This window comes from Neomonachus schauinslandi, chromosome 6, assembly GCF_002201575.2.
Source record: "Neomonachus schauinslandi chromosome 6, ASM220157v2, whole genome shotgun sequence".
In the NCBI taxonomy this organism is placed as follows: domain Eukaryota; kingdom Metazoa; phylum Chordata; class Mammalia; order Carnivora; family Phocidae; genus Neomonachus; species Neomonachus schauinslandi.
The window spans coordinates 57,440,927-57,460,373 of NC_058408.1; positions in this window are offsets into that span (position 1 = coordinate 57,440,927).

Here is a 19,447-nt window from a genome sequence, read left to right on the forward strand (position 1 = left end):
TATTTCCTGCTTGTTGCTCCTGTGACCACTGGAATCTATTTGTTTCCCTGCAACCGGGGCAGTAATCTACCCAGACAATCTCTATTTTACAAGGGCTATTCAAACTACCTTAAATGAAACCTGTCCTACTTTCAAACATCAGTTACCTGCTCAGGCTCTCCCACTCAGCTTTGGTCTCTGCTCTGAGAAACACACCCGTTTAACAACTGACAGTGACGATCAACATTCTCCAGTGTCAAGGTGGTAAGAACTTTCCTAGAGTAGTGTGTTGTCTCTGCAAAACACTGTGTCTTCTGTGAAGACTCGGCAATTCTTCTTAAAATAAATAAATCATTCATTAGCCTCACAAATGTCTACCCATTACCATTTCACAACACAGTCATAATAACCATTCATTGGACACTTGTGTGCCAGGCCCTACCTTAAAAGTTTGCCCAAGGTGGCCCACTTAGTAAGTGGTGGAGCTGAGGTTTGAACCTTGATCTCTGACTCTAAAGGCCATGCTTTTAACCACCACAGGCTTTCTCTATTTATTTACTAATAATTAGTACATGAGAGAATGTAAATGAAGGGCCTTGCACAATACAAAGCTCACAAATACTTCTCTTCTGCTCACCTGAATCATACAATAATGATAATCTATGTGAGCCAGATCTAAGAAGAGAAACATGAAGCCCCAAATGCTATATGAAGAATTAAGAATAAGGTGGTCACTTAGTTTAGTGAAGGGACACTTGTGTGTTGTTTTTTTTTTTTCATCCTTAAGCCAAGAATATAGTTAATTTAGCTTGATGTCAAAGATTAATTGCGGAATACGATAAAGGAAAAGGGTATTCCTAAATATTTGTTGAGTATTACTTGTTCTCGATGAGTACATAAGTAGCTTTTCTTCAAGGCCATGCTTAGATTACTAATGATAATAATTATAATGATTAACTTTATTAAGCATACATTACGAGCCAGCTAATGTTTGAGACATTTTATATACTGTCTCCAATTTAACCTTTAAATAAAACCCTATGAGATCAGTTGTATTATCCCTATCTTACATAAATAAACATTAGGACTCTATAAAGTAAGTGTCTTGGCCAAAATCACAGGAGAAGCAGATAGTGAAGTTAGAATTAAAACCCAGATGTGCCTGAGTCCAAACCTTCCCTCTTTATATGTTCTTCACTTGAAATTTATTTACAGATAACTCTCTGAGCACCTACTGAGTGTCACACATTAGGCTAGGTTGAAGGGGTAGCATACTGAATAACACAGATTGGATGCCAGTCCTCATCGATTCTTCAATCAGGTACAAAACCAGTATGACAAATATTAATATATGCTAAATGATGCAAAAGAGGCATATGGAGTGTTATGGGAACATAATTATAAAGAAATATCTAACCAAGTTTAGGGAGTCAATGATAACTGTACTGTGAAAGCAACATTTAATTTGAAGCTTGAAGAATGGGTATGAGACAGCCAAACAAAGGAGAATAAAAGAATACTGGGGCAAAAGCAATAGCATGTTTGAAGGCCTGGAAGCAAAACGATATGGCTCATTGGAGGAACCATGAGGGCCAATGAAACTGGAGCACAGAACTGCTCTATTACAGGCACTGGCGTGCAGGAGATGCTATCAGAGAGCTAAGGATGAAGTATAAGTAGACAAGGACCAAATCACAATGTGCATGTCAACCACCATAAGGATACTGGACTTTATGCTAAGGATGTAAGGAGGCATGTAAAGGGTTTAGGGGAAGAGCAGTTATGTGCTTGGAGGAAGGGCAAGAGTGGACAGAGGGAGCTACAGTCTGCCTTAGATATTGTACAAAGTCACAGAAAAAGAGAAGACTTTTTTTCTCAAGGGATGTGGACTCTAAAGAAGGATATAACAATACATAACACTTACAGAGAACTTCATGCCATACATTCACTTGGGGATATTTACTGATCACCTACTTTGGTGCCCGGCACTGTTCTAGGCACTGAGGAGGCAGCAGTGAACAAAAATGCACCAAAAAATGCCTCTAGTCATGGAACTTACATTTGAGATTTGAGTGCCAGATGCTAAGTACTTGACAGGTATTAACTAGTTGAGCCTCACCCCAGCCCTATGATGTGGGCTATCCGATTATTTAATCTCACAAAGATACAGGTGCAGAGTGGTCAAAGACTGCCCAAGATTTGCCTGCAGGTCTGTCTGGTTCCAGAGCTGTGGGATAAATGCAAGAGACAGACAAGAACTCGGGGAGGAAAGCCTAAAGCATGGCATCTAAAGGGACTGTGGCAGTGGGAGAAACTCGGGGTCCCACAAACACTGAATCCACAAGCTTTAATTTCAGTCTTGCAAAGGTGATTTTAAAGTTTTCCATGACTGAGGGGTGCCTGGGTGGCTCAGTCGTTAAGCGTCTGCCTTCAGCTCAGGTCATGATCCCGGGGTCCTGGGATCGAGCCCCGCATCGGGCTCCCTGCTCAGCAGAGAGCCTGCTTCTCCATCTCCCACTCCGTCTGCTTGTGTTCCCTCTCTAGCTGTCTCTCTCTGTGTGTCAAATAAATAAATAAAATCTTTAAAGTTTTCCATGATTGGGATGATGCCTGGGTGGCTCAGTTGGTTAAGCCTCTGACTCTTGGTTTGGGCTCAGGTCATGATCTCAGGATGGAGATCTCAGGGTCATGGGATCAAGCCCCACGTCTGGCTCTGTGCTCAGTGCAGAGTCTGCTTGTCCCTCTCCCTCTGCTCCTCCCCCCCCCCCCCTTTCTCTCTCTCTCTTTCTTAAATAAATAAGTAAATAAAATCTTTTTTTAAAAAAGCTTTTCATGATCTTTTGTTTTGTTTTGCAACAAAACCATCATTGCCTTGTAGTATTTTTTTCCATCAGTAAATTCCATCCTCTGCTTGGCACAAAAATTAGCTGTGCCCCCGGGAGAGACAGCATACTCGATGGGCTGGCTCCACGGGGCATGGCACTGTGGTGGATCAGCTGGGGGGCTGGCTGACAGGAAGTCAGTGCCCACAGCTGCCCACTGATTTTCCTTCCATCCTGTTCTCCCTTCTCTTCACTGAGTTTTTAATGAAGGAAACTTTGCTTTGCTTTAAAATCAGGAACCAGATCCCCTGTTTGATCTCCCTACATCGTTATGCTCCTGAGCTCCTTAGTGATCAATACCTCTCAGGAGCTAGAACCAAGAAACCATCTTAACACTGGTTACTGGAAGAATGTGTTTTGGGACACTGCCCTCAAACTCCTAGTAAAGACAGTGGGAATGACTGTGAGAATCAGATGACTCTTCAGTCCACTAACACGTACAGCCTGGCGTGAAAGGTGTTTCCCTCCACTCTCCGGGTCCCCTCCTCCCCCTATCTTTTGCCCAGCTGAATTGGTGTGCATTCCCTGACTTTGTTCAGGCCCTTTAACCATGTCATGGGTACCTATGAGATGTTTTCAGTATCAGGTGAGTAAAAACCACTGCCTGGTTTGTATCTGAGGAAATGGGGAGGAAGAATAAAAGGACAGGCAATTCGCTCATCATAGTCAAATCAGGCAAGAGTTAATTCTAATTTATACCTGAACCACCTTATAAACTCCTAAAGATGCCACTCCCACCACAGGATTGTTGCACATGGCTCCCTGTGTCAGGAACAAAACTGTCCCCAAATCTCATCCAAGGTCCCATCCCCTTACGAGTTCTCCCACTCATCTGTCAGCTCTCAGCCCCAGTCTTCCCTGAGCCCAGGTGGGTGGTGCTCTTCTGACCTTCACTCTCACAGAGTCAGACTCTATTCCTCCGTAACACTTGACCCTCCTCGTGTGTATGTACTTGTTGTGAGATTCTGTCACTAATTCAGTGTTCTTCCTTCATCAGACCATGACAGTGGGAGGCTTTTGCCCTCGGTGCAGTGCTTGGCGATAGGAGAAGCTCAAAAATATTTGTTGAATAAATGAATGAAGCCAGATTATCAAAATGGGAGTTTACTTTCCAAAAAAAAAAAAAACTTTAATTCATAGAAAATGGACAGAACTCTGTGTGTCAGGGACAAACGGAGGTCTCCCATGAGAGTCTGAGGACAAAGAGGTAAGGGTTAGCCTTGAATATGATCGAACTTTCTCATATTCACATGGTGTCCCTTATGGTATCCCCCCAGTTAATGGGGAGCGGAGGTACCTCTCTAAGCCAGTAAAGGTAAAACTTATTCTGCCAACCTCTGGGAAAAAACAATTTGATCAATTAATTCATGCATCAATAGGTATTTAGCACTGATTAGGTTTTCAATAGCTATCCTGTAAGGGATTATAGAGGAAGTGTTAATATAAACATGGCCCCACTCTCAAGGAGCTCATGTTACAGTGTATGGGCTTTAAATTCAAGTTTGGTTAATTTGTAACTGGTTGGTTGCAGAGTGTCAATTCATTGGGAATACAAACCTGAAACTTTTATTGAACCTTCCTATTCAATTGAGTAGTGGGTCCCTGGACAGCATCACAGCTTAATCTTTTAGCCTCTTAAATTCTGTGGCTATTAGAACAGCCTCAGTTTAGCATTTAAGGTTTAATGCCATTTTATGTATAAATCTTTTACATCAAATTCAGTTCAAGAATCATCTCCTCCTCATAAACTTCAGCGCTAGCTAGATCTGTCTTTGCTTTGCCAAACATCTGCCTTAACAAGATGAAGCTGCTGCCCACTCATGGGTTAGTTGTTCTAGCTCATTGTCAACAGGATACGTCATGGTTCATGAGAGCAATAGTGGGCCCCACTGCCAGGGTTTGCTTTTGTGCAGACCTTCTATGTACTAGCCATCCCCTGCCAGGCTTGACCTCCTTATCAGTTTGACTTCCACCTTTTTGCCATTACCCACTGATATACATACACCTTTGCCTCAGCTCCAGCACCCAAAACCCATCAGCAGATTTAGGTTCCCCAATATCACCTTTCTGCCAGAGTCAACATCTCCATACTTTCTGGGAACTGGGCACTTGAAGGGAGCATGTTGGCAGCCTTCTTGGGCAGACCATCCCACATATCATTTTTCCAATTCTGTCTCTCCTATTCACATGGTACAGAGCATGTTAAGAGTCAACTGGCTAAGAAGAAATCAGCTGAGGAATGAAATATCAATAACTTCCTTTCATGCAGAAACTTCCAATCTTTTCAATTCTTGGACAGTCTTCATTTACCTTGACTTCAGGGAGGGAAGCACCTCCCATGGGCTGGAAGTGCAAAGTCTCTCTCCATGAATTGTGCATCCTAAGGTGACTCTTCTCCACTTTCAGTCCTCTGACCCTATTATACTAGAAAAGGGGGAAAGAGAGGTTGGTAAGATAGCTGGGATCTGAACTGGTACCTAGAAAATGATCTGACAGATCCTTGAATTTAGAATGTCGGGCACTTAGAACCTTTTTCTTCACCTTTGGGCTTTAGCACCAATTCAGGACTACAGAAAATCTCACTCAATGTCTGGTCACATATACCATAAAGGAAGAGCAGATAAGGCATGTGGCCTTGAGTGAACCAGGTAATCAGTGGATCTGTCCATTTCCATGTTTCTCTGTCCCTATGTTCAACCTTTCTCCATTCCCACTTAAGCCAAAAATAAAGATCCCCTTTCCAAGGCTAATCCCTCCTGCCAACCTGACTTCTTCTCCTTCAGTTAGAAGATAAATCTTCTTTCTCAGGATCCTTGACTACACCCTATGGCTATGCTTACATATTCCCTATGTCAGTAAACTTTCATGCAAGCCATTCTGCTAAATTAGTCAAGTGACCTTCCCATATCTCTCTTCACTTTTACCGCAAATTCTCACATTTATCCCGAACTTCCTTCATTTCCAATTCCACTCAACACTCAATCCTTTTCAGTTTCACTTCAAATTCTGCTACTATTCAGAAACCCTTCCCTTGAAGGTCCAGTGACCTAACTACCAGATTCATTTTTTTCTTCAGCCTGTAGGAAAAAACTGAGAAAAATGGATATAAATATAAAGGCTAAATGGGTCAAAGATGGGGCTGAGGTTTAGGATATTTCAAAAAACTCCTAGCTAAGTGGAGATGAGAATGGGAACAATAGCAGGTCAGGAAGAAAATAGGACAGGTCCTAGGGAGGTGTCTGCATGACCAGCTGGTGACAGAGCAATACTTATGGCCAAATAAATATGAGTGTGCAGGTGGGTCAAATTAGATGCAGAATGAGGAGAAAAGCATCCTTTCAAGCCCTCAAATTCTGTGGTTCCTGTAACTCCTCTGTTTCTGGAGAATATTATAGAAGTCAAAAGAGGATGAGGTCTCACTACCCTGGTGACTAGTCATCATTCCATATATTTACAAATCTAAGAACTATATATCCTTGAATTTTCCCTTTTTAAGGAAAGTAGACACAAGAACTCCTCAACCAGTGTTTCCCAAAATGTGTCCCATGACATGTCCCTATTTAGCAAGCCTCATAAGGGCTGCTGTAATCCCCAGTGCCTAGAAAATACCTGGTTCAGGTACTCAAAACTATCTGTCACATGAGTAAAAGAATGAATGTTACATGCATACACATACACCCACCACTGTTTGTTTGGGTGTTGGTGTGGGGGGGGGGGTATGGTTTTTTTGGTAAAGTTTGAAAAAAATTTTGAAAAAAGTTTGAAATAAAATCTCTTTGCTGCAGGGCAGCTTAGAGCCTTATGTAATTATGATACAATACAGGCACTTCTCAAATGTTTTCAAACATAAGACCATTCCTCCCCACAGAGCTTCCAAACGTATATGTTTTGAGAAAACATCCCTAGATATTGCTGGTAACACAGTGCCAGGGCCAACACCTCTCCATCTCTAATTCACCTCCCCTTCTCCCTTTATAAGCATATAAGAGGCCTGCCAGCCTCTAGAGATGCCCCATTCTTCAGAAGTACAGGAAACACAACTACACAAAAGCTAAAGCAGGTGAATTCAAACAGTTGATTAAGGCACTATAAGAACAAGAGGGTTTAAATCAACTGCCTAGTTGAATGAACCAGATCTCCTTGTTTTGCTCCAAATGTCCATGTAAATATGTAGCCTTAGACAAGAGTACACCCACCATTTAGAAAGAAGTACAGCATTTACATTATTAGCATTTGAAGTTGGTGTTTTGAAGTTATTGAAAACTTCACAAGGCTGTTGTGAGAACTAAATTAGATTATGTATGTTCTGGCATGTAGTAGTCTTCAAAAACCAGATGTTAAAACAAGGTAGATCCAAAGAGGGGAAGATGGTAATAGAGTAGGAGGACTATAGGCTCACCTCCTCCAATGAATACAGCTAGATAACTATCAAATCATCCTATATACCCCAGAGGTTGAGCTGAAGACTAGCAGAACAAACTCCACAACTAAAGGTAAAGAAGAGGCCACATAAAAGAAGGTAGGAATTGCAGACATGCAATTTGGGAGAGAAACAGATCATGATTGCTGCAGTGGGGAGGGAGCCACAGTCACAGAGAAGGGCGAGAGATAGACTAGCACAGGGGGACTCACATATGTGAGTCGGGAAACGAACCCCCATAGCAACTGGCTTGGAAAGCGAGAGAGACCAAATTTCATGACTTCTGGCAACCAACAGGGCTTAAAGCCTGGAGCTTTAAAGGTCAGCATGCTTGGCTCTAGGAGGCATTGTGCTGCTCTTGAAGAGAAGGAAGGCAAACAACCCGCGGACACACAGCATGGAAACAGACATCTAAAACAGACATCCCTGGAGCACACAGAGGGGAGTTTGTGTGCTCAACTTGAAGCATGTCCCAGAGAGGCAGCATTCATGGAGAGACCCCTCTGGGTCTACAAAGGAACTGACAGATGTCATTTCCCTCTCCCAACCTTCAGCATAAGCATAGGGCCACCTGTAGGAACCAGTGCCGCTCACTACCTAACTTGCTTACACCCTCCCCCGCCCCCTGCACTCCAGTGGAACTGCCCTTCACAGTTACACTTACCTCAGTCCCAGCGCAGCAAGTACCATGCCACTGAAGACTTGCCCAAACATACCCACACCATGTCTCCCAACCTGCGAGTGTTGCAGGGCCTCGGTTCCAGCAGTGGTGGAGATAAGTCATATACCACAAGCAGACCAGAGCACACCTAGTTAAAACTCATCACATTCAGGCCAGGGACCAAACACTGCCCACAACAAGCAAAAAGAGCCTCTGCAGACGAAGGATAATGTAGCCAGAACACAATAGCAGAACACACACAGTACACACTGGGGACACTACCAGAAGTGCCAGACCCTTCAGGGCACTGCACAACCTCTTCTTCATAAAGCTACTACCCTCAAGAACAGGAGACATAGCTGACTTTCAAACACACACAAGGAGGCACAAAGATTTAGACAAAATGAAAAGACAGAGAAATTTATCACAAATGAAAGAACAGGACAAGACCATGGTCAGAGATCTAAGTATAACAGATATAAGTAACATGCCTGATAGAGAATTTAAAGTAATGATCATAAGCATACTCACTTGCCTTGAGAAAAGAGTGAGAAAAACATGAATGAATTCCCTTAACACAGAGATAAGAATAACATAGCAGAAATAAAGGGCTCAATAAACAAAGAAACACACTTGAAGGATTGAACCGAAGACTAAAAGAAGCAGAGGAGTGAATTAGTGACCTAGAAGACAAAGTAATGGAAAGTAATGAAGCTGAACAAAACAGAGAAAAAAGAATTATGCAAAACAAGAATAGACTTAGGGAACTCAGTAACTCCATCAAATGTAATAACATTTGCATTTAGGAATCCCAGAAGAAGAAGAGAAAAGGGGACAAAAAATTTATTTGAAAAGATAATAGCTGAAAACTTCCCTAATCTGGGTAAGGAAACAGATATCAAGATCCAGGAGACACAGAGAACCACCAACAAAATCAACAAAAGTAGATCCACACCAAAACACATTGTAAGTAAAATAGCAAAATATAGTGATAGAGAAAAAATTTTAAAGCAGCAAGACAGAATCATGGATCACTACATCAAAAACTAATGATGTATTGAATGGTGACTAACATAACATAATAAAATTAAATTAAATTTTTTAAAAAGGCAGCAAGACAAAAAAAAAAAAAAAGACAGTTACATACAGGAGGAAACCCATAAGGACAGCAGGGGATTTTTCAGCAGAAATTTTCCAAGCCAAAAGGGTGTGGCATGATATATTCAAAATGCTGAAGGGGAAAAATCTGCAGTCAAGAATACTCTATCCATCAAGACTATCATTTCAGAATAGGAGAGATGGAGCGTTTTCCAGACAAACAAAAACTAAAGGAGTCCATGACCACTAAACCAGCCCTGCAAGAAATATTAAAGAGGATTCTGTAGGTGGAAAGGAAAGACCAAAAGTGACAGTATAAAGGTTAGAAAAACAAAAGCAGTAAATATTTTTATAAAATATCAGTCAAGGAACTCACAACATAAAAAGATGTAAAATCTGACACTATAATGTCAGTGTGGGGGGGGGTGGGAGAAGAGTAAGAATAGGTTCAAACATAAATGATCAACTTAATATAGACTGCTATATGCAGAAGAGGTTATATACAAACTTAATGGTGACCATGAATCAAAAAACCACTAATAAATATGCAAAGAAAAGGGAGAAATAAATCCAAATAAAGAAAACCAGCAAACCACAAAAGAGAGAAAGACAAAAAAGGATCAGAGAAAATCTTCAGAAACAACCACAAAGCAGGTAATAAAATGGTAATAAATACACATCTATCAATAATTACTTTGAATGTAATGGGCTAAATGCTCCAATCAAAAGACATAGGGTGAAAGGGTGTATAAAAAAACAGACCCATCTATACACTGCCTACAAGAGATCATTTTAGATCTTAAGACACCAGCAGATTGAAAGTGAGGGGATGGACATCAAAAGAAAACTGGAGTAGCAATACTTATATCAGACAAACAAGACTTTAAAACAAAAACTATAACAAGACTGGTGATGGCTTTGAGGAGGGCACGTTCTGCATGGAGCACTGGGTGTTATGCACAAACAATGAATCATGGAACACTACATCTAAAACTAATGATGTAATGTATGGGGATTAACATAACAATAAAAAAAGAGAATAAAAAAAAACTATAACAAGAGACAAAGAAGGACACTATATAATAATAAAAGGGACAATCCAACAAGAAGATATAACAATTGTAAATATGTATGCACCCAATATGGGAGTGCCCAAATACATAAAACAGTTAATAACAAACATAAAGGAACTAATTGATAATAATACAAAAATAGTATGGGACTTTAATGCCCCCCACACATGAAAAGACAGATCATCTAACAGAAAGTCAACAAGGAAACAATGGCTTTGGATGACACACTGGACCAGATGGACTTAACGGGTGTATTCAGAACATTCCATCCTAAAACAGCAGAACACACATTCTTCTCAAGTGCACATGAAATCACATGTTACCCCACAAAACAAGCCTCAATAGATTCAAGATCAAAGGCACACTGTGCTTCTTTTGTCATCACAATGCTATGAAACTAGAAGTCAGACAAAAGAAAAAATCTGGAATGACCACAAATACTAACATGCTACTAAACAATGAATGGGTCGACCAGGAAATAAAAGAAGAAATAAAAAGTACATGGAAACAAATGAAAATGAAAACACTATGGTCCAAAAGTTTTGAATTGCAGCAAAAGAGATTCTAAGAGGGAAATCTATAACAATACAGGTCTACCTCAAGATGCAAGAAAAATTTCAAACAATTAACCTTACACCTAAATGAGCTAGAAAAAGGACAATAAACAAAACTTAAACCAGCAGAAGGAAGGAAATAATAAAGATTACAGCAGAAATAAATGATACAAAAACTCTATTAATTAAAATAAAATTTAAAAAATAAAATAAATAAAACAGACCAATGAAACCAGGAGTTGGTTCTTTGAAAAAAATCAATAAAATGATAAACCTCCAGCCAGACTTACCAAGAAAAAAGAAGAAAGGACTCAAATAAATAAAATCACTAATTAAAGAAGAGAAATAACAACCAACGCCACAAAAGCACAAACAATTATAAGAAAATATTGTGAAAACTATATGCTAACAAATTAAACAACCAAGAAGAAATGGATAAATTCCTAGAGCCGTATATATAAACTACCAAAACCAAAAGTGGAAGAAATAGAAAATCTGAGCAGACCAATAACCAGCAAAGAAATTGAATCAGTAACCAAAAATCTCCCAACAAACAAAATTCCAGGACCACATGGCTTCACAGGCAAATTCTATCAAACATCTAAAGAAAAACTAATACCTATTCTTCTCAAACTAATCCAAAACATAAAAAAGGAAGGAAAACTTTCAAATTCATCCTATGAGGCCAGGATTACCCTGATACCAAAACCAGATAAAGACACCACTAAAAAAGAGATCTTCAGGCCAATATCCCTGATGAACATAGATGCAAAAATCTTCAACAAAATACTAGCAAACCAAATCTAATAATATATTAAAAAAGCATTCACCACAACCCAGTGTGATTTATTCTCAGTTGCAAGCGTGGTTCAGTATTTGCAAATCAAACAACATGATAACATCACATCAATAAGAGAAATGATAAGAACCATATGATCATTTCAATAGACACAGAAAAAGCATTCATTCATGATAAGAACACTCAACAAAGTAGGTTTAGAGGGAACATACCTCAATGTAATAGTGGCCATTTATAAAATACCCACAGCTAACATCATCCGCCATGGGGAAAAACTAAGATCCTTTCCCCTAAGATCAGGAACAAGACAAGGATGTCTGCTCTCACCACTTTTATTCAACATTGTACTCGAAGTCCTAGCCACAGCAATCAGACAACAAAAAGAAACAAAAGGCATCCAAATCAGAAAGGAAGAAGTAACATTTTCAGGTGACGTAATATTATGTATAGAAAATCCAAACAGACTCCACCAAAAAATTGCTAGAACTGTTACACAAACTCAATAAAGTCACAGGATACAAAATCAATCTACAGAAATCTGTTGCATTTCTATACACCAGTAAAGAAGCAGCAGAAAGAGAAATTAAGAAAACAATCCTACTTACAATTGCACCAAAAATAATAGGATACCTAGCAATAAACCTAACCAAAGAGGTAAAAGACCTGTACTCTGAAAACTATAAAACACTGATGAAAGAAATGGAAGAAGACACAAAGAAACAGAAAGACATTCCATGCTCATGGATTGGAAGAACAAAAAGTGTTAAAACATCTATACTACCCAAGGCAATCTACAGATTTAATGCAATCCCTATCCAAATACCAAGAGCATTTTTCTCACAGAACTAGAACAAACAATCCTAAAATTTGTATGGAATGACAAAAGACCTCGCATAGCCAAAGCAATCTTGAAAAAGAAAAGGAAAGATGGAGGCATCACAATTCTGGACTTCAAGTTATATTACAAAGCTGTGGTAATCAAAAAAGGATAGTACTGGAACAAAAATAGACACACAGATCAAGGGCCACAAAATAGAAAATTCAGAAATAAACCCACAACTCTATGGTCATTTAGTCTTTGACAAAGCAGGAAAGAACATCCAATGGGAAAAAGTCTCTTCAACAAATCATGTTGGGAAAACTGGACAGCAACATGCAAACGAATGAAACTGGACCCCTTTTTATACCATACACAAAAGTAAATTCAAAATAGATTAAAGACCTAAATGTGAGACTTGAAAGCATAAAAATTTTAGAAAAGAGCACAGACAGTAATTTCTCTGACATCAGCCATAATAACTTTTTTCTAGATAGGTCCCCTGAGGTAAGGGAAACAAAAGCTAAAATAACTACTGGGACTACATCAAAATAAAAAGCTTTGGCTTATTTTGTTCCCCAGTGAGGGGCAAAATCAGTAAGACTAAAAGGTAACCTGCAGAATGAGAGAAGATATTTGCAAATGACATATACCTAATAAAGGGTTAGTATCCAGAATATGTAAAGAATTCATCAAACTCAACACCCAAAATACAAATAATCCAATTAAAAAATGGGCAGAAGACATGAACAGACATTTCTCCAAAGAAGACACCCAGGTGGCCAACAGACACATGAGAAGATGTTAATCATCACTTACTGTCAGGGAAATACAAATCAAAACTACAATGAGATATCACCTCATACCTGTCAAAATGACTAAAATCAACAACACAAACAACAACAGGTATTGCCAAGGATGGGGAGAAAGAGGAATGCTCTTACACTGTTGGTGGGAATTCAGACTTTGCAGCCACTGTGGAAAACAGTATGGAGGTTCCTCAAAAAGTTAGAAATAGAACTACCTATGAACCAGCAATCCTACTACTGGATATTTTCTGAAAGGATACAAAAACACTAATTCAGTGGGATACATGCACCCCAGTGTTTATAGAAGCATTATTTACTAATAGCCAAGATATGGAAACAGCCCAAGTGTCCGCTGATTGATGAATGGATAAAGAAGATGTGGTATATATCTACCATGGAATATTACTCAGCCATAAAAAAGAATGAAATCTTGCCATTTGTAAAGACACAGTTGGAGCTAGAGAGTATCCTGCTAAGCAAATAAGTCAGTCAGAGAAGGACAAATATCATATGACATCACATTTCAGGATGTGGGATTTAAGAAACAAAAAAAGCGAACAAAGGAAAAAAAAGATAAAGAGACAAACAAAGAAACAGACTCTATTTATAGAGAACAAACTGTTGGTTACCAGAGGTGAGAGGGGTGGGTGAAAGAGGTGATGGAGATTGAGGAGTGCACTTATTGTGATGAGCACTTGGTGATGTATGAAAGTGTTGAATCACTATATTGTACACCTGACATTAATATAATACTGTATGTTAACTAACTCGAATTAAAATAAAAACTTTAGGGGTGCCTGGGTGGCTCAGTCAGTTAAGCAGCTGCCTTCGGCTCAGGTCATGATCCTGGGGTCCTGGGATCAAGTCCCATGTCCGGCTCTCTGCTCAGCAGAGAGCCTGCTTCTCCCTCTCCCTCTGCCTGCCACTCTGCCTACTTGTGCTCTCTCTCTATCATTCTGTCAAATAAATAAATATACATAAATAAATAAATAAATAAATAAATAAATAAATAAAAACTTTAAAAAAACAGGTAGATCCAAAGGGCATATTGTGGAGATCATAAAGAATGTGAAAGAAAAGAGTTCTAAAAATACAGTGAATTATGAAAAATTATATATCACTGTTTGACAAGACTGGATTCCATTGATATGAGAAATCATGCTTCAATGAAGGTCAAAGGAATTTCACTAAACCATTATTCAGCCAACGGTCAATGTGATAGAACACTTAATTTGTCTTTGTCAAAAGTTAGAGATGAAGCACTTAATTTATTTTAAATGTTGGTTAGAATGGCCAATATAAAGATAGTTATTAATTACAACTTCTGTTTGAAAATGTTTTCATCATAAATATTTTGCCTTTATTTTTTTTTCAGTCACATTACTTTAGTCAGAAGATCTAGGCATTTGAGGCAAATGTGGTATGTCCTTCAAGGCTTACTAAAGTTGGCTCATTTACCAAAAAATATTTAATTCATTAAGCAAATATTTATTTTGAGCACTTACTATAGACAAGACAATGTGCTAGTTATTCTGAGGATGGGTCTGATATGGGATTATTAACTCCTTCAGGGTCTTATAAACAAGAAGAACAGAAGAAGCTTGCACAAATAGACTGTTTCAAAGTATAAATTTATATATTTCATAACTAATGTGCTGATAAAAATTTATTAGAACTCTGAATAGGAGACATTTCCTTGTATTTTAAGTTTTAGTTTATATTTCAGATTTCCGGGTAGGTTTTATCTATTTACAGATCTCCAAGAACAGACATGTTAATAGACATTCAACAAATATTTATTGAAGGAATGAAATGAAGGAATGAATGAAACTAAGGATTCTGACATGTTTTCTTTTCAAGCAATGCTATTACAGAATCATCCTTTATTTGTATATTTCATATAAAATAAATGAATATTTCCTTGAGGCAAAAGGCCATACCATGGCTCATTTTATATTCTTCACAGAACCTGGTTGGTGGAGTTAATGCACAATAAAATTTTCTGAATAAAATGAATTAATTAATCACAAAGCATACTTTAACAATGTACAACAGATAAACAACTCTAATGCATTTGTCAAAACTCATAGAATTCTATGCAAAAAAGGATATATTTCAGTGTATGTTAATTTACTTCAATAAACTTTAAAAAAAAAACCTCTAAAAGGTTTAAATACTAAGAAAATTCATCATGCCACAAAGCAAGAACTCTAGAACTCGCAAGTGATTGCGAGTTCAGTTGATTTAATGGCTCAACAACAGCATTAAGGATCCAAGTTCTTTCTCTCTGTTCTGCCATTTTGGGTGGTTCATTTTGTCCTCAGGGCAGTTCCTCTCATGGTTAGAAAATTCTACAATAGTTCCTCATGTGACATCATCCAAACATTAAAACATCCAGAGGAAGAGAAAACCATCTCCTCTGTGTATCTTTTTTAAAAATAAGTTAACTTTTCTTAGTAGCCTCCCACAGACTTTTCCTCATGTTTTGGTGGCCAGGTTTGTCTCTTGTTTGTGTCCAAACCAAAGACTCCTAGAGGATGGAACTGCTTTGATTGGCTTAGAACACCAATTTGAACCCCGTCACCCTCCATCCCACAGAGGACCTGGGACCAGGCTTCCCTAGACGCGTGGCTCTCCCAGAAGTTTGTATATAACAAAATCACATCTGGGCGCCTGGGTGGCTCAGTCGTTAAGCGTCTGCCTTCGGCTCGGGTCGTGATCCCAGGGTCCTGGGATCGAGCCCCACATCGGGCTCCCTGCTCCGCGGGAAGCCTGCTCCCCCCTCCCCCACTCCCCCTGCTTGTGTTCCCTCTCTCGCTGTGCCTCTCTCTGTCAACTAAATAAATGAAATCTTTAAAAAAAAAATCACATCTGTTGGGAAGTAAGGGTGGGAAGAAAGGATGCTAAATCAGCAACCAACAGTACAGTACAATGTACATGGAATGCTTTCTAAGTACTGAAAAAGTAAATTTCCATTTAGGATAAGACTAGAATCTCAGATACCAAGACAAAGTCTCAAGAGAACGTGAACCCAAGTAAAGCGAGTTTTTTACTTGCTCCCCCTTCACTTCCATCACAGATGACCCTCACTCCCCCTCCCAATGTTCTGCCCTTAGCTAATTGCCAGTTACCAGAGACCCCCCCAAAACCCTTCAGACCCCTACTCCTAGAGCCAGGCCTTGCCTACACCTTAAAGCCACTATTTCTCCTTCTATCAAAAGTTACCTAGACTCCCACCTAATTTTTAGGGTTTTATCCTCAGCAATCTTATTACTTGTTGTTCCCCCGCCCCACTTCCTTTTAAACTGTTTTCAGGAATCCCAGACCCAATAACTCACCAAAGTGCAGTTTCACAAGTTCCTGTGAAGTAAAAATGGCCTCAATTCAAAAATAAATCTCATCTCTGAGTATAGTATGTGACTCTGAGGCAGGCTGAAAAGGAAAAATCAGGGAAAAAAAGATTTCCTAGAGGCCAGCTAGTATGTATACATCATGTCCTCTATCACTGTCTTTCTCCTCCCTGTGCTCTGTAGGCTCTGTTCTTCTTGTATCAAGAGGGGGTGATATATCATATCAAATACATGACATTCATGACAGCTGGAAAGCTGTTGGAGAGAGGGGTAAAGAAAGATGAGTAATGGAGAACCAAGTCTCAGGACCTTCAAGGCAGCTGCTGAAGCTGTTGAACGGCTCAGCTCCCCCTACAGGACGCCATGTGACATAGCAGCACACACTCGGAAGGTACCATTTTGTTCATCTCCTGGCCTTCCTGCACTCTCATGTAAGAGAACCCAGTCACGGGCACCATCTCCAGCCTTCCTACACCAGAAACTTTTTCCTGGCCTTCCTTAACCTTTGCTGATAGTCTCAAATATCTGGCAGTAAAATGTTTCCCAAAATTAAAAAATGAACTCCAAACATTCCCAAGTGGGAAGTTGAACTGAAAAACATCCAGTGTCTCCTTCCAACTCTAAGATACCATTGTCCTTCCTGTCAGATTACAAGCTGTTCATGTAGCAGGCTCTGGCCTGAGCTCACGTATGACCTGTAAAAACTCTAACACCTCTGTCGTTAGGCAGAAAAACAACTGCTGCATCTAGGACATAGGGGAGAAGGCTTGTGTGTGTCAAATCTCCAGAGAGCCCAGGACTAGTGGTTCCCAGTTGTTTATTCTAAGGAAAAGTTCAACAGGGTTGTGTGCGCACACACACACAGCCTCCTACACATGGGTGTATCAGAAAGAAAGCAAGGACAAGCATGAGAGAGAAAGAGAGAAGAGAATGCTCTCTGTTTTGTGCTTTATTGTGTTGCACTTAGAGAAAATACAAGCAGCCAGAACTGAATTTCTTATTCTGGAAACCTCTTTCATCACAGTCAGATGACTGTTAATGATTGGGCAGCTGACAGAGTTACACTAGTGCCATCTAGCTCTCACTACCACAGCCTGGCATCCTACTCCCAGCCTGCTGAGAGGTTTAGAGTTAGTCACAGCCCAGTGAAACTCAGCTAATTGCCATTACATGATGATGAAAGCAAGCAAAACCCGCAAAACAGATTTATATCTAAATTATTTGTCTACATTTCATACTGAGTTTCCACTGAAGATATCAAGACAGATCCTCCTTATTGAACATAGGTTAAATGTTGCCCTTGGTTAGTTTTGTTAGCCAAACTTCCACCGACTTTACATTGATTACCTCCTATCTTCCTTGAAAAGCTGTCAGCAGACAGTGTTACAGATTATAGATCTAAAATCAACAGATCACTGGTTTTGCAAGTTCCCAGGGCATTTATGAAAATCTCTAAAGGACAGTGGTAAAATTTTATTTTAACTCACCCACATTAAATAACAGAGTTTTCCCACACAGTATTTGTGAGGAAGAAATATGGGGGCACCATATAAAATAACTAAATGGGTGTCATTCTTGCAGAAAATCAAAGATCCTTGTTATAGGCATTATCTAGAAAATGTCTAAGAAACAAGTTTTATGATGCTTCCAGATAATAAATTCTTTTTTAAAAAAGACTTATTTATTCATTTATTTTAGAGATAGAGAGCACACAAGCAGGGGAGGAGCAGAGGGAGAGAGAGAGAGAGGAAGCAGATTCCCTGCTGAGCATGAAGCCTGATGTGGGGCTCAATCCCAGGACCCTGAAATCATGACCTGAGCCAAAACCAAGAGTCAGATGCTTAACCAACTGAGCCACCCAGGCATCCCCAGATAATAAATTCTTTACTAGAGTAATCAATTGTGGGGAATTTTGCCTACATCCCATCACTAATGCTGACTCGTTGGGAGGGGGGAGACAGGAGAGGAACACTAAAGGTCAAAGGGGCAAGACCAAAGCAGCATTGGATTTCTTCCCTGAAATAAGTAGTATCATAGTGAAAGGAGAACGATCTTTGTTTGGCTTTACAAACTTGGAATCAAATATTCACACAGGCACTTTCTAGATGTTTGGGGAAATTAACCTCCCTGAGCCTTCCAGTGTTACTGTAAAACATAGTGGAGATAATGTCTGTAAAATATCTAAAACTGCATTTCAGATAGTCTTTAATATTCTATGTCAATATTATTAAAACATCAAAGAGGAACACAACTATGTACTGGCATCTTTACAGGTGTCATAGGCAGTCATTAGGATATTTGTATCTCTCATAATCTGGTTATGATTTGAGTCAGTGATTTATGAGGGGCAAAACGCTCCCTATCATGTTACCTTTCCTGTGCGTCATCTGACTTCCAAAAATAGGGACAGTGCATCTTTTAGCAGAAATAGATGTCTGAAATAGCTGTTAAACCATCTGAGTGTCAAAGTCCTGAGTACGAGGTAAATTAACCTGAAATAGAGTTGTAGCAGAAAAGAGTCAAGTGCTTGTACTCGGCAACGGTGATGGTGCTGAGGAGCAGGATTCTTTCTGGGAGTCACTTTGGTAGGGAAACAAGCAACAGATCGCCTGCCCCAAGAAGCCCAAGATTGCCACACAGCCTTTCCATTTACCAGCTGTGTGGATAGAAATAAATCTATTCTCTCAGAAGCTTAACTACCTTATTTGTAAAATAGGGATTATGTTTTTACTACCTCTCAAGGATTGTTGTAAAAACAAAAAAGATAATGTATCTGAAAGTCTTTCACCGATCTTGTTTTCCATCTCAGGGATCAATCCACCCCATGTAGCAGTGGCTCAAGCCAGAATCCAGCAGCTTCTCTGACTCTTATCTCTCTCTCTCCCATCACCCTCTATCTCCAACCCATCTGCAAGGTCCATTTACCTCTACTCCCTAGACATTATCTGCGTCTGTGCACTCCTTTCCATCTCTACTGGTACCACCCCCAGGAAGGCACCAATATC